Source organism: Schistocerca serialis, chromosome 3 (assembly GCF_023864345.2).
Source record: "Schistocerca serialis cubense isolate TAMUIC-IGC-003099 chromosome 3, iqSchSeri2.2, whole genome shotgun sequence".
In the NCBI taxonomy this organism is placed as follows: Eukaryota; Metazoa; Arthropoda; class Insecta; order Orthoptera; family Acrididae; genus Schistocerca; species Schistocerca serialis.
The window spans coordinates 315734301-315750228 of NC_064640.1; the positions used below are offsets into that span (position 1 = coordinate 315734301).

At 42.1% G+C, this 15928-nt stretch overlaps 1 protein-coding gene across 1 annotated transcript in view; it reads right to left on the reverse strand.

The window, feature by feature from the left end:
- The window catches only part of LOC126470802 (uncharacterized), a 473325-nt gene that overhangs the window by 441048 nt on the left and 16349 nt on the right, over positions 1 to 15928 (reverse strand). The window lies entirely within an intron of this gene.

Consider the following 15928-nt stretch of genomic DNA (forward strand, 5'->3'; position numbering starts at 1 on the left):
ATTCAAATACAGAGATATGTAACCAGGCAGAATACGGCGCTAAGGTCGGCAAGGCCTATATAAGAGAACAAGTATCTGTCGCACTTGTTACATTGGTTACTGCTGCTACAATGGCAGGTTATCAAGATTTAAGTGAGTTTGAAAGTGGTGATGTAGACGGCGCACGAGCCTTGGGACACAGCATCTCCTATATAGCATAGAAGTGGGGTTTTCCGATACGGAAATTCTTTAGTATACCGTGAGTATATGGACTCCCACAAAACATCAAATCTCCGACACCGCTGCGGCCGGAAAAACACCCTGCAAGAATGGGACCAACGACAACTGAAGAGAATCGTTCAATGTGACAGAAGTGCAACCCTTAGCAAATTGCTGCAAAAAATGGCTCTGAGCACTATGGGACTCAACTGCTGAGGTCATTAGTCCCCTAGAACTTAGAACTAGTTAAACCTAACTAACCTAAGGACATCACACACATCCATGCCCGAGGCAGGATTCGAACCTGCGACCGTAGCGGTCTCGCGGTTCCAGACTGCAGCGCCAAATTGCTGCAGATTTCAGTGCTGGCCCATCAATAAGTGTCAGCGTGCGAACCATTCAACGAATCATCACCGACATGGGCTTTCGGAGCCTAAGGGCAACTTATGTACCCTTGACGACTGCACGCACAACCATGGAGGTTTGTGCGTGCAGTCGTCAAGGGTACACGAGTTGCCCTTCGGCTCCGAAAGCCCATGCCGGTGATGCTTCGTTGAATGGTTCGCTGCACCTGTGCCAGTTAATACCGACATTGGACAGTTGATGACTGGAAACTTGTTGCCTGGTCGGACGAGTCTTGTTTCAAATTGAGCTGAGCGGATGGACACGTACGGGCACGGGGACAACCTCATGAATCCGTGGACACTGCATGTCACAAGGGGACTGTTAAAGCTGGTGGAGGCTCTGTAACGGTGTGGGGCGAGTGCAAATGGAGTGGTGTGGGATCCCTGATGCGTCTAGATTCGACTCTGAGAGATGACACGTACGTAAGCATGCTGCCTGATCACCAGCCTCTATTCACGTCCATTGCGCATTCCGATGGACTTGGGCATTTCCACCAGGTGAATGCAACACCGATCACGTCCATAATTGCTCAGATTGGCTCCAGGAAGACTCTTCTGATTTTGAACACTTCCACTGGCCGCCAAATTCCCCAGACATGAACATTATTGAGAATATCTGAGATGCCTTTCAACGTGCTGTTCAGAAGAGATCTCCACCCACTCGTACTCTTACGGATTTATGGACAGCCCTGCAGGATTCATGGTGTCAATTCCCTCCAGCACTACTTCAGGCGTTAGTCCAGTCCATGCCACGTCATGTTGCGGCACTTCTGCATGTCGCAGTGGCCCTACACGATATTAGGCACGTATACAAGTTTCTTTGGCTCTTCGCTGTGTATCGCCAGAGGTAGACTGTAGAATAGAGATGCTAGGACACTATGGACCAAAGTATTTGTTACATATTTGTTGAATGTAAATGAATAGGTTGGAATTCCATTTTACTGTTGTGCATGCTAACATCAGAAACTCACACTGACTTTGAACTCTAATTGTTTATATTTGCGATTATCAATTATTTGTGTCATTAGATTCCATTTCTCTATATGTTTTCTGCATTACAGCATTTCGCCACCAGTTTTTGTCCACTAGTTGTATTGAATACATTCAACAAGATCCAGCATGGATAAAGCAACATTTAAATTAAATGTAGCCGTGAAGAAAAGTATGATGAGTGATGTAAGAATAAACGGATGAAGAAGTATTTATTATGAGTAGCATCTTTATTCCTCTAATCACTAGCAAGAGTTTTAAGTACCCACGCACAGCGTAGAGGCCTGTAGAATTGCCGCCGCGTACCTAACACAGTTTTGTTGCTTCTTACGTCCATTCAACTAGAAAATAGAAGCTATACTCAAGGAACGAAATTTTTTCTTCCCAGGAGAAAAGTAGAGTAGAAACCTTCTCAGCTATTTAAGAACACGGAATACTATAATTTATTGTAGGAGGAGCGTTCAATATGTAATGCAACACATTTTCTCCGTTAATTTCGGTTGAATAAATGCTGAATTTCTTATGAGGCATCGTGGAATATTCCCACTTCAGCCTCTATAAATTGTTGGAGTTTCGATAGGTGGTGATGCTACGCGTACCCTTCAGGCTGGTGTCTGTACCGGAGGTACGTTCCAAGCAGAGAACTGTTATTGGGTTTCTTTTGGATGAAAGCCAGAGGACCGCAGATATTCATCAGCGCTTGCAAAATGTCCACGGAGACAAAATCAGGGTGAGTCGTTAGGGAAGTCGGCTATCATCATTGCAACAAGGCTGCGCAAACCCGTCCGGTCGCACGCGTGCTGGCCGGCCGCACACAGCTGTAACGCCTGTAGTACTTGAACGTGCAGAAACACTCATTGGAGGAAATCAGCGGATCACCTCGCTGTTCAAATGAACGCCTCTGTTGGTAGTGCTGACACACTCGTCCGCCAGCAGGTTTCTCGCCGCCTAACAGAAGACCATAAAGAGGAACGCCGCACCATCTGTGTGGAATTGCTTGCACGTCACTAGAGTAATCATGACAACGCCACATACGATGAAACATGGTTTTATCAATTCTAACCGGTAATAACACAACAATTCATGGCGTGGCACCATTCCACCTGCCATTCGAAGGAAACGTTCAAAGGCTCACCCTTAGCCTGTAAAGTCATTGCGACGGTCTCCTGATACTCTGAAGGGATTATTCTGTTTGATGTCCTCCCTCATGGTGCAAACTACCAACTTCGAAGTGCATAGTGCTACCCTCAAGAAACTGAAAAAAGGACTTGAGTGTGTTCGTCACCACAAAAATGCAAATGCGTTTCTCCCTCTCCATGACAACGCAAGAGGTCTCACCACAAGTTTTCACACCATCCAAAGGAGCTCACAAACCGTCGTTGGTCGGTTCTTACTCATCCACCCTACATTTCAGATCTCGCACCTTCCGACTTCCATCCGTTTGGCCCAATGAAGGTTCACTCCGCGAGCAGCAGTACGTGGATAATGGAGAGGTTATTGATGCAGTAAGACGTTCGTTCCCGCTTTTCCATTGCACTTCATTGTATTCTAATAGCATTATCCTTTTCCCCCCTGATATGTCAACTAAGATCCATATTTTTAATTCACATTATCAGCAATGTGATACACTGCAATTCAGACACAAAATATCAGTAGTACACTTACCTGTTCCAGTGTCAAAGGCATATACAGATAGTGATGTGAAATACTTGATTATTTCAGGTCTAATCTGTATAAATAATTCCTGAAAAATTCTCAAGAATGCTCTTTAATTTTCTGATTAACTAAAAGGAAGATCACGAAAAATTGTGCAACATGGTGAAAGTTTAACACTTTCGAGACGTTCTCGGGTTTCTAGCCGCGTCAAGTGATTAAAATTACACGAACTTTCGGCCAAGCACCCATCGGCGATTGCCAAGTGGTACGACTGCCAGTGGCCTGCTGGTACGCCCCTTATACAGGGCGAAGAAAAATTCGAGCACTTGGACTTAGCAGCGCTATTTCTCACATACTGGCAGTACAGAAACGTCTCTCACAAAATTTCGTCCTGCACATATTTCAGGCCGTAAATCGACATAAAAGATTGGGAATCTGCTAACACCGTAGTCACATGGACGGGAACTACGACTGCCAGCAGACTGGGCAGAGCTGTGCAGTTGGTGCAGTGGGTGCGTTTTGGGTTAGCATGCATGAGGTCGGGGGTTCGAGTTTGGTTCGCAGCTTATTGTTTTTTATGTGTTAAAAATAGTCTGCGTGGTACGGTATCTGGCGTCTTCATTGTCAGTCAACGATTACAGTGGGACTTCTACAAAATATTTGCAGTTACTTACTGCGAACGCAGAAATGGAAGTAGAATCGTTTTCATTGGGCAGTTTTTATAGAAGCATTTTGCACGCCATGGACTCGAGTTATTTCACACCACTGCATCTACTAAATTCCAAATCTGTCTTATGTGTACCTTCTCCCAATGATCCCATCGAAATTGTTTGTGGAACACGTTGCTAGCCCTGCTGGTGACGTAAGGCCCTAAGGAAATGTAATGGACCTGAAGAATGGCAAGAATAATAGTTTGTATTAACTGGTGGGACCACTGAGGGAGGGTACACAGAAAACAAACTTGGGATCTAGTGGATGCGGTGGTACGAAACAATTCGCGTCCACGACATGCAAATAGTTTCTTTAAATACTCGCCAATGGAAACGATTGTGGTATTTTCGTTTCTGTGTACGTAGCGCTTAACTGCAGATGTCTTGTAGAACATCCACTATACTCTCCGTAGACAATTAAGACGCCACATACCATACCACGCAGACTACTTTTAGCACATAAAAACAAATAAGCCTCGACCCAAAAGCGAACCATTGACCTCCTCCATGCTAATCCCTAACGCTATGCACTGTACCAACTGCATAGCTCTGCTGCTATATTCTGACAGAGGTCGTTACAGTAAACGTGATTACAGTGTTGCCAGTTGCCAATCTTCAACGTCCGTTTACTGCCCGAAATATGCGCATGACGAAATTTTGTGAGACATCTTTGTATTGCTAATATGGGAGGAAGAGTGCTGCAATGTCCGAGTTCGCGAAATTTTCGTCACCCTGTATACACTAGCTGCCGGCTGTGATGTCACTGGTGCTAGTGGCATCGCCACAGTTACGCATACGTTGACTACGCTTTCGATGTGCCCACTTCAACTGCGCAGTAGCTGGATCCCATGCATGCCATGTTCAGCTGCATCCCACAGTCTGTGTTTAGGGTGTTGTCGGTGTTCTTTATTTCAGTGGCTTCTCTAATTATACAATCTCAGAAGCCGTTAGAGTGAGCTGATGTTTCGTAAAGCTATATCCGTTGTACTTTTCTAAAGCATGCGCGACTAAAGCAGATTTTTCGGGGTAGCGTAAGTGATAAAACCTCTTATGCTACTTCCAGCGTTGCCCACCGTGAATACTGTCCGACGTAAGACTGGTAACACTCGCAAGGTATCTTGTAGACCCTAAGTGTTCTGAGGCCTGCTGCACCCTTAAGTGTTCTAAGTAACTGATGGATATTTCTCGGTGGTCTAAAGATTGATTTGATCTTGTATCTTTTCAACAGCCGGCTTATCTTGTCCGACACGGAACCAGAGAATGGCAAGAAATCAAGTTTCTTTTCCTGCTCCTCGTCGGAGATCTTAGTATTGGGATTCTTGTTTGAAATAACTTCATTTATTTGATGAACGTTGTAGCTGTTGTTCCTGAAGGCCTTGTGTAGGTGGTTTAGCTCATGGGGCAGATTAAAAGCGTCTGTTATCATTCTTGAACGATGCTCCAATGTTTGTAAAACAGTGCACCTCTGTGCAGGGTGATGATGGCTGATGGTGTGCAAGTATAGATCCGTGTAGGTGGTATGACCAAGGTATCGAAGAAGGACAATGCATTCTCTTTTTCTACTTCCATTGTGAACTGGATGTTACTGTTAAAGGTGTTGACACGTTTCGAGAACTCGTCAAGTTCCTCACGTATCGAAAGAAATAACTAGGATTTAATGGCGTCATGTCTAAGGCAATATTGTAAAAATTTCCAACAGCTGGAGCTAACGGCCTAGTTATTACAACGCTGTCGGTATGATCGTAATAATGGCTTTGTATGAAATATAAGAAGACGTAAGAGTGTACTTAAATTGCACGACCACGTCACTTGCAAAGAACTGGAATACTAGGTTCAAAGAGTCTTTTTTAGGCATTTTCGTAAACAATGCCACCGCATCAAAACTGACCATAATGTCACCCTCACTAAATCGGGGACGGTTAATTCGGCTGATAAAATATGCTTGGTGTTTTAATATGATGTTCACAGTGTCCCATATTTCGAGCGAGAACGTTCCTCAAGTACTTCACCAGCTTGCATGTTGGTGAACCAATGGTGGATACGATGAAACGGAATGGCGTCCCATCCTTGTGCATCTTCGGTAAAACATAAGCAGTAGGTAAGAATATTCTTCCACAGGTACTTATACCAGCCTACTTCTTATGCTTTACTAAAGATCCACAATGATGGGAAGCCATTCCGCTTAATCGTATCTATCATTGATTCAGTAACATACAAGCTGGCGAAGTACGCGGCCAATCTCTTCGTTCCACATGTGGGACACGGCGGACATCATACTAAAATACTCAGCAGATTTTATCGGCCGAATTATTCGCCTTCGATTTAGTGAGGGTGAAATTATGGTTAGTTTCGATGTGGTGTTACTATTTATGAATGTATCTATCACAAGCTCTATGGACTTAGTATTCCAATTCTTTGTAAGTGACTTGGTCGATCGGTTAATGCACATTCTTCCGTCTTCATATTTCCTGTACGACGGCCAGTATTACAATCAGACGGACGGCGTTGCAATGGCTAAGCCGTTAGCTCCAGTGGTGAAAATTTCTTCATGGAGAAATTTTGATGATATTGACTTAGACACGGCACCATTCAATCCTGGTTATTTCTTTCGATACGTTGACGACACGTTCGTCGCTTGGCCCCACGGACGTGAGCAACTTGACGAGTTCTCGAAACACCTCAACACCATTAACAGTAACATCCAGTTCACCATGGAAGTAGCAAAAAGACAATGAATTGCCCTTCCTCGACGTCCAGAAAAAAGACAACGAATTGCCTTCCTCGACGTCCACATCCGCCGCAAACGAAATGAATGCCTTGGTCACAGCGCTTATAGAAAATCCACCCACAACCATCTATATTTGAACGTTATCAGCCATCATCACCCGGCACAGAAGTGCAGTTTTTTATAAACACCGGTGCATCGTGCAACAACGGCTATAAGGTTGGTGAAATAAATGAAGTGATTTCAGATAAGAATCACAATAATACGATCACCGACGAGGAGCAAGAAAGCAAATTTGTTTTCTTGCCGTTCTCTGGCTCCGTGTCGTGCAAGACACAAGATTAAATCGCTCTACAGGTCTCCGACAAAAATCCATCAATTATTGAGAACACTTAAAGACGCAGTAGGTCTCAGAACTCCTGGAGTCTACAAGGTCCCTTGCGAGTGTGAGTAGTCTTAAGTCTTCAGACAGTGCGCAGAGTGGAACAGCACAGGAAGGAGCAAAAAGGTTTTATCGCCTATGTTACCACGAGAGATTTGTTTTAGCTAAGCATGTTTCACAAAACGGACACCGAATAAAATTTTACGAAACATCCGTCGTGACTCGCACAAACGGGTTCTGGGATTGCGTAATTAAAGAAGCCACTGAAATAAAAATCACCGAAAACACGCTAAATGGAGACGGTGGCCTGCAGCTCAGCACGGAGTGAGATTCAGCGATCGCGTGGGAACGCCGGGTCGACGAATGCCCCACTTGAGTGAAATCACAGCGGGCAGCTACTGTGTATAAGGAGCGTACCGATAGCCCGCTGGTAGTCATACCACTTGATAATGGCCAGCGAGTGCTTAGCCGAAAGCTCTTGTAATTTGATCAGTTGACGCGGCTGCAAACCCAAGAACTTTTTATTCAGTGTTACCTCCGCGAGACTCTGTATTCTACACTTTCGAGACGGATACCGAGGCAACACGTTTTATTGTCTTATCTCCTTTCTAACTGCTCTAATCATACCAAATTTTACAGGCAACAACACATATACTACTGAAGGTATCTGCTGGATTACATCATTGCACGACACATAATTCGCGATATATTACGTCTATGGCTATGGACCATTGCTATAGTGGGACTCACGCCAGTCTCGAAAGTGTGAAAATACTATAACGTCGTCAGCAATTTGTGCATCCTGTCGAGTCGAGCTCCTTGTATGAATATTGGCATTAAATTGGTCATGGAAACTATCGTTGTCATTTGTTCTGTCTCAGGAGAAATTCAGTCTTTATCGTCACATAATGTGGGGCTCAAGAACTTTAGAGAAGTAAATTAATGTCCCTGTTAGCCTTATCGAGAACACTATTGTTAACATCAGGTTTCTTAGGCATCATATTTAGTTTGACGAATTATCATTATAATATAATAATGTATGTTTTTTGCATTATGGGTGTCAGATATTACCTTTGTTCGAACAGCTTTAGCCTCTGCATTATGAATTTTATCCACTAATTCGTTGTTGTTCTAAGCTGAGAAGAAAAGGGGAGACAGAAGCGTTAGTCTTTCTGGTAGTCGTTAGAGACGAAGTGTTTTCCCGTTTGTACGAAGACAGAGAGGAGGATGTATCAAGATATTGTTTAAGTGAATTAGAATAGTTACCACACACACATAGGAGTGCTAGACGTTGCTTTAAGCCTGACACTTCCCAGACTTTCATTCAGGCTTCATTACGTGAGCGCAAGAGAATATAATGCAGGCGGTGAACTCCTACGTCCTTAACCCTACGTCTTTCGTGCTCACTGTAAGAAACATAATGTATGTTAGTATGTATTTAAATGAAACAAGGAATAGCTCCTAATTTTGCTTTTGTATTTTCAACTGTATTAGTTGTCGTCCACTTAAATGTTGTAGGTTGTTTTTCTCTCAACCACTACACTCAGATTCTCGACACATTTAACACTTCCTAAGCAGTATATGATTTTATGGCTGCCTTCCTTTGATTTTACCACTGAACAAAGGAAGAAAAGTTATAATTCATTGTCCTGTAGTCATTGAGACCATTAGACAATTAATATCAGCTAGGATCGGCATATATGTGTAGAGTGTCATTTTGTACATAATTCAAAGAACCACTCCGTATTTCGGTTTAGCCGGCCAATGTGGCCGAGCGGTTCTAGGCGCTACAGTCTGGAACCGCGCGACCACTACGGTCGCAGGTTCGAATCCTGCCTCGGGCATGGATGTGTGTGATGTCCTTAGGTTAGTTAGGTTTAAGTAGTTCTAAGTTCTAGGGGACTGATGACCTCAGAAGTTGGACCCCATTTTATCAGAGTGTTTTTGCTGCGACTGGTTGTTCCTGTTATGTCCTTGAATACTGACAATTCCTCCTGGGACGCCCAGTATAAGGAAATAGATATTTGGGAATGGTTGTATAGACTGAACATTACTCCATCATTTAAACGACTCCGCAAACAACTGCTGACAGTACTGAAAGGAAATATGACAAGTAAGTTACTACTGTAGAAAATAACGAAAAAAGAAATCTCAAAAGTGTGCGTACTTGCAGGTATTATATTTAACATCGTAGATAGTGTATACGGTCAGTGAAAACATAGATTTTGTTCTAGGGGTAGGTCAGCTATAAACAGCTGGTAGCTATTTGCTCCCCACGTAGACAAATTTATCTCATGATTTTTAAATCAAATATTAGCAATGATTGAACTGTAGGGTTATATTAGTACCAAAGTTAGGTGTATCACAGGCAGCCGAATGAAAACGAGACAGATGGAATAAAATAAGTAAATTGTTTATTATTCCAAAGTAATAGCCGTAACTTTTAATATATTTATCACATTGTGAGACAAGACGGTCGATTCCTTCACCGAGCCGAGCGGTTCTAGGCGATACAGTCTGGAACCGCGCGACCGCTGCGGTCGCAGGTTCGAATCCTGCCTCGGGCATGGATGAGTGTGATGTCCTTAGGTTAGTTAGGTTTAAGTAGTTCTAAATTTTAGGGGACTGATGACCTCAGACGTTGAATCCCATAGCGCTCAGAGCCATTTGAACCTATTTTGGTTTATGAGACTTCAAAAACCAAAGGAAAACCTAAAGCAGAGTTGTTCCTTGGGGATTTGATGCTGTCTTCTCCCGAATGGAGCTGCCTTATTTGAACCACTTTACCAGGTCGCTTTGTTTACTCATATGTGAAAAATTGCTTTTTAAATTTGGTTAACATGTACATGAAGGGATAAACTCTTCACAAATAACGCGAACAAGGAAAAATAGTTTTCCCTTGGGAACATGACTCCATTCCATTGAAAATAAACAGTGTGTTAACAAAGTAATTCTGACCCCAATGCGTGACTCTTCACGAAAGTTCTGTTGTTATCTGCGAAAAAGCCGCAGCAGCTGGTATGACGGGCTGCCTGTGGCTGAGTGATCGAAGCCATCGCTCTGTGCCGCCTCATTCCGTGAAGGCGCTTTAATCAGCCGCTGCGACCTAGATTGGGACCCGGGAGATGGGTGGCCCTGGAAGAGGGCGTGCACCCCTTATGGTCCTTCCTGAGTGGCATCATCCCCTACCAAATGCATTCATCCAAGTCGTGGCAAAAGCAGCAATCACGGAAAATTGAGTCTTGAGGAGGGGAGGCGTAAATCAGTTTCTAATATAGTTAGAAGAAGGTAAAGGTTGTTCGTATGCAAAATACATGTAGAACTGTGAAACGATTCAACTCAATTCTAATGCAGAAATTTTTAAGACAACTGCGTTCAATTTGCATTATCAATCTTTCGATTTGGGATCCTCATGACTTAGGTGAACAGCTGAACTGCTTCGGAACTATCTTCTCAGTTCAGTTACTAGCTATAGCTTTCAAACTCAATAGAAGTACATAGTAGAGAAATGTTAAGGTTTTTCACCAGAGATTAATATTGTGTCACAGTTATTTCATTTGTTAACACTCTTATTGGTTCATGAACGACACAAATCATGATCATATATGAAGAAAGAACCAAGTACACGTGTTGGATGACTTACGGATGCTTCTGAAAGGAGAATAAGTAAAGAAATTCATTAATTCATTTCAATTCATCGTTCATCATTCAGTTCAATTCATCGGGTCTACAATATGAATATAGCTCTTTCTAGCAGCAACCTTAAATTACATATTAACTTACGTCAATCATGAATAATAAGATTGTTTCTCATTGAATAAATGATTGAATTCAATAGTCATTTTTCTATAGGGGAAGGTAACGGGATGCTAAAAAGTGCAATGAACAGAAAGATAAACAAAAAGAAAAGATAACAACAAATAAAGGCATATTCGTACGAGGGCATTCGATAAGTAATTCAACACCTTTTTTTCTGAAAGCAGATTGGTTTTATTCAGGATTCCAGTACACCATACTACTATACAATTTTCGGCTAGATAACATTATTTTTCACCAAAATCTCCGTTCAATGCGACGGCAATATACCACATATATAGGAAAGCGTGTTGCCCGCATGGAAAAGGCAGAAGTATAAATACGGATTTCAATGGAGGAGAGGATAATACTATTGGAATACAATGGAGTCTTTTACTGACAAGCAATTTAATTAGCTACATACCTTTCTGCGTTTCGAAAAACTCTGTTTACTCCTGTGGATAACATGTCGTCGTCTTCATCGTGTTGGCTTCCGTACGGTTCACTAATGATACCAAGGTGCGTACCTCTGACCCATTTCAACCTTTGTACAATATCTCATATAATCAGGAACTATCCTATTTGTCGAATTATCTAAATGCTGCCATCGAAGCGTGTCAACACCCGCCTCTAATCACCACTCCAACTCATCGTCCGTACATCGGTTGTCCTCAAAAGTACTTTTCTCTAGTATTAGTTGCAGTGGCATTGATATTCGTATGTAACGGTGTATTCTCCCAAGAGCGACGAGATGCATTTGAATAATACACGTATTATCATAATTCAGCACTAAATTGTAAGATTGTAATATTGTGATTCATTTTCCTGCGGAAACTGACTGCAAGCTTCAATATCATCACAATAATGACCATGACAGAGGACCCTTTTGGGACTAACATTACATAAACTAACGAACTCCTGGTAGGTCATTTATACTACCACCAGCGAAATGCAGAGTGTCCGACTTTGGACACTGAGTACCTCACGATGAAGTCATCTGTCTTATCAGTCAACTGCAATAACTGCCATTTAGACGGCTACTTCAAAGTTTGGTGACATATTGCTGACATGTCAGGACGTCTGTCGAGGTGTGTGCAACGTAAGATTTCTACAGCGGAAGATAACTGTAATTCAAATGCACTTACATGTGCATGCTCTTACATACATTATATTAGCTTCGTACGTCAGTAAAAGAAATATGTGTTTACTAAATAATTTATCTTACTTCTTGCGTTTTCAAAAAAAAAATGGTTCAAATGGCTTTGAGCACTATGGGACGCAACTGCTGAGGTCATTAGTCCCCTATAACTTAGAACTAGTTAAACCTAACTAACCTAAGGACATCACAAACATCCATGCCCGAGGCAGGATTAGAACCTGCGACCGTAGCGGTCTTGCGGTTCCAGACTGCAGCGCCTTTAACCGCACGGCCACTTCGGCCGGCTCTTGCGTTTTCGAATCCTTCACAAATGAATGCTTCGGATAACTCTCCTTAGGGTTAATTTTTCCTACAGAGCTTACAGTAAGTCAGAAAAGTGTCCCAAAGTGATAACCGTGTTTTACGATCCAATGTATTATACATACATCCCGTGCTATCAGGATGAGGATAATTACTAGAAAATTACTAGTGCATCGCTCAAGGTCAAGAATATTCCATTAAAAGCCAATTAACTGCGACCCGCGTGAACAGACCAGATCTAAAGTTTTATGCATAACTCTACAGAAGCGAGTCGGAATATGCCACCGCAGTTGACTCTAAAATTACGTGTACCATAATTCATTCGATTATAGAGAACACTGAGTTACAAGATCATATACTGCAGGGTCTGTATAAACCAGTAGACAGCACAGAACACCGTTTGATGCCGTATAAAGTCATTCGATATGCAGTTGGAACTAACCTGCAGATTAGTTTCAATAATAAAAGTCACCTTCTCATTGTTTACAGTCAAATGTTTAATCGATGTTTCATCAGTTGTGTTTAACTTAACAACTTCATCTTTCTCTAGACTAAACGTTTGAATTAAGAATGATTTGTCATATTGTGAGCATATTTTATTATAGTGATAGGTGTTGCCTGTTTTTGTTTGAAAGGAAAAATGCCCCAAACTAGAAACTTACCTAGCAGTTTAATTCTATCACACCTATATGAGTTTCCTCAAAGAAAAGTTTTCAAATGGTTCAAATGGCTCTAAGCACTATGGGACTTAACATCTGAGGTCATCAGTCCCCTAGATTTAGAACTACTTAAACCTAACTAACCTAAGGACATCACACACATCCATGCCCGAGGCAAGATTCGAGCCTGCGACCGGACCAGCAGTGTGGTTCTGGACTGAAACACCTAGAACCGCCACAGCGGCCGGCAAAGAAGAGTTTTCCTTTACAATAATTTACAAAAAATAAGACAATTTTTTTCGTGCCAGGCTGGTTCTTTAGAAAGGAAGTCTCTCACTTCGTGAATACTAGTCAGTTTCGGCCTTGTGGCTACTTTCAGGTGACTTCTGCAAAATATGCCACACATACATACAGTACATAACTGTATTCTCATTATAAAATAAGTAATGGTTGTGGAAGCTCGTACATGTGTTACATCAGGCTTTTTTTTTTTTTTTTTCTTTGTAGCTGACTAAATGTCTTATTCGTATATGTTACAAGTACCTAGCTGGAAACAATAGACGAGCCAATTATAGAAGCTAACATGGGCACCGTCTACACATGTCAAATAAAACTGAAAAGAAAGTCACATAATTTACCTTTGTCCGATATACGCTGAACCGCCAAAGAAACTGGTATAGGCACGCGTATTCAAATGCAAAAACAGGCAGAATACGGCGCTGTGATCGGCAATGCCTCTACAGGGCGTTACAAAAAGGTAGGGCCAAACTTTCAGGAAACATTCCTCACACACAAATAAAGAAAAGATGTTATGTGGACATGTGTCCGGAAACGCTTAATTTCCATGTTAGAGCTCATTTTAGTTTCGTCAGTATGTTCTTCCACCTACGCTCAATGGAGCACGTTATCATGATTTCATACGGGATACTCTACCTGTGCTGCTAGAACATGTGCCTTTATAAGTACGACACAACACGTGGTTCATGCACGATGGAGCTCCCACACATTTCAGTGGAAGTGTTCGTACGCTTCTCAACAACAGATTCTGTGACCGATGGATTGGTAGATGCGGACCAATTCCATGGCCTCCACGCTCTCCTGACCTCAGCCCTCTTGACTTTCATTTATGGGGGCATTTGAAAGCTCTTGTCTACGCAACTCCGGTACCAAATGTAGAGACTCTTCGTGCTCGTATTGTGGACGGCTGTGATACAGTACGCCATTCTCCAGGGCTGCATCAGCGCATCAGGGATTCCATGCGACGGAGGGTGGATGCGTGTATCCTCGCTAACGGAGGACATTTTGAACATTTCCTGTAACAAAGTGAAGTCACGCTGGTATGTTCTGTTGCTGTGTGTCTCCATTCCATGATTAATGTGATTTGAAGAGAAGTAATAAAATGAGCTCTAACATGGAAAGGAAGCGTTTCCGGACACATGTCCACATAACATATTTTCTTTCTTTGTGTGTGAGGAATGTTTCCTGAAAGTTTGGCCGTACCTTTTTGTAACACCCTGTATAAGACGAGTGTCTGGCGCACTTGTTACATAGGTTATTGCTGCTACAGTGGTAGATTATCAAGATTTAAGTGAGTTTGAACGTGATGTTATAGTCGGGGCACGAGCGATGGGACACAGAATCTCCGAGGTAGCAATGGAGTGGAGATTTTCCCGTTCGACCATTTCACGAGTGTGCCGTGAAAATCAGGAATCCGGTAAAACATCAACTCTCAGATATCTGCTCGACATTAGGCAGGTGTAGCAATTTCTTTGGCTTTTCAGTGTACCTACAAAATAGGTAATGTAGGCGACGTTCCTCCTCGCTCGTTAACAGTGTGCACGAAACGTGAGACGGTATACAAGTACAGACGTATCAGCATCTCGGCGTACCTTTACACGGTTCTGATATCGGGTGCTTATAATTGAAGTGCAGCTACTCACGGAGGTCTAGTTTGTGCTGTAATTATCGTTTGTCAGTGTAACATGGAGGTGTGTTCTGATGCATTAATGTGGAACCGATAAATACTGGAAAAAGGTGCTTCCACTATTGGCCACCAGGTGTAAATCTGACGTTGTGAGTGCACGAAAGACGTATAAAAATATTTCCATATGTTATGGATTAGGAACGGGACGTGGTCAAACAAGTGAGAAAGGCATGATACTATAACACTGTATAGAAGAGAAACGTTCTACTCAAAAATTTTGGTAATGCAAGAGAAGATTTAAATCATTTTTCTCTTTTCAACACAGGTTTTTACTTATAAATTCTGTTCTCATAGTTATGTTGAGGGTTTAACTGCAGCATGCAGCCTTAACTAAAAGGCAGACCGATGCATTTAGCTTCTGTATCTTACACAAATACAATGTGATAGAATGGTGTCATGTATGGCGGCTAGAAAACTGTAATTTGTCAGAGACTACAATTTCCACTTTGTGATAAATAACATATATTCATATAAATTAATGTAACGTGTACAGCAGGTAAGGGTACCGCACGAGCTTGTGAATATTTTATATCATTATTGTGCAAGTGAATGACTTGGTACAACCAGTGCACGTTAGCTGCACATTTAAAATGTGAAGTAATGAGTCAATGTATGTTACTTAACTGGTACACAGAGACAAAATAATCAAAGCCACATGTAAGTGGCTAAGCAGGAATAATACTGTTATGTGAATATGACCTAAACCTCTGTGATATAATAAGTTTGAAGATTACCAACCTGTATAGTCACATATAGCGGTATAATATCAATCTAATACGTCATATACTATGTAAAATAAGCAAATATCTATTTTTCGTGAAAGAATAAAATTATTTCATGATTCAGAACTATAGTACTAGTCACTGGATGGGATCCAGCTTTTCAGAATTATCTAGTGAAAACACTGGGAATTTAAATTAGTAACTTGTATGCGGGACTTCAAACAGAATTCGACAACCGACTCGG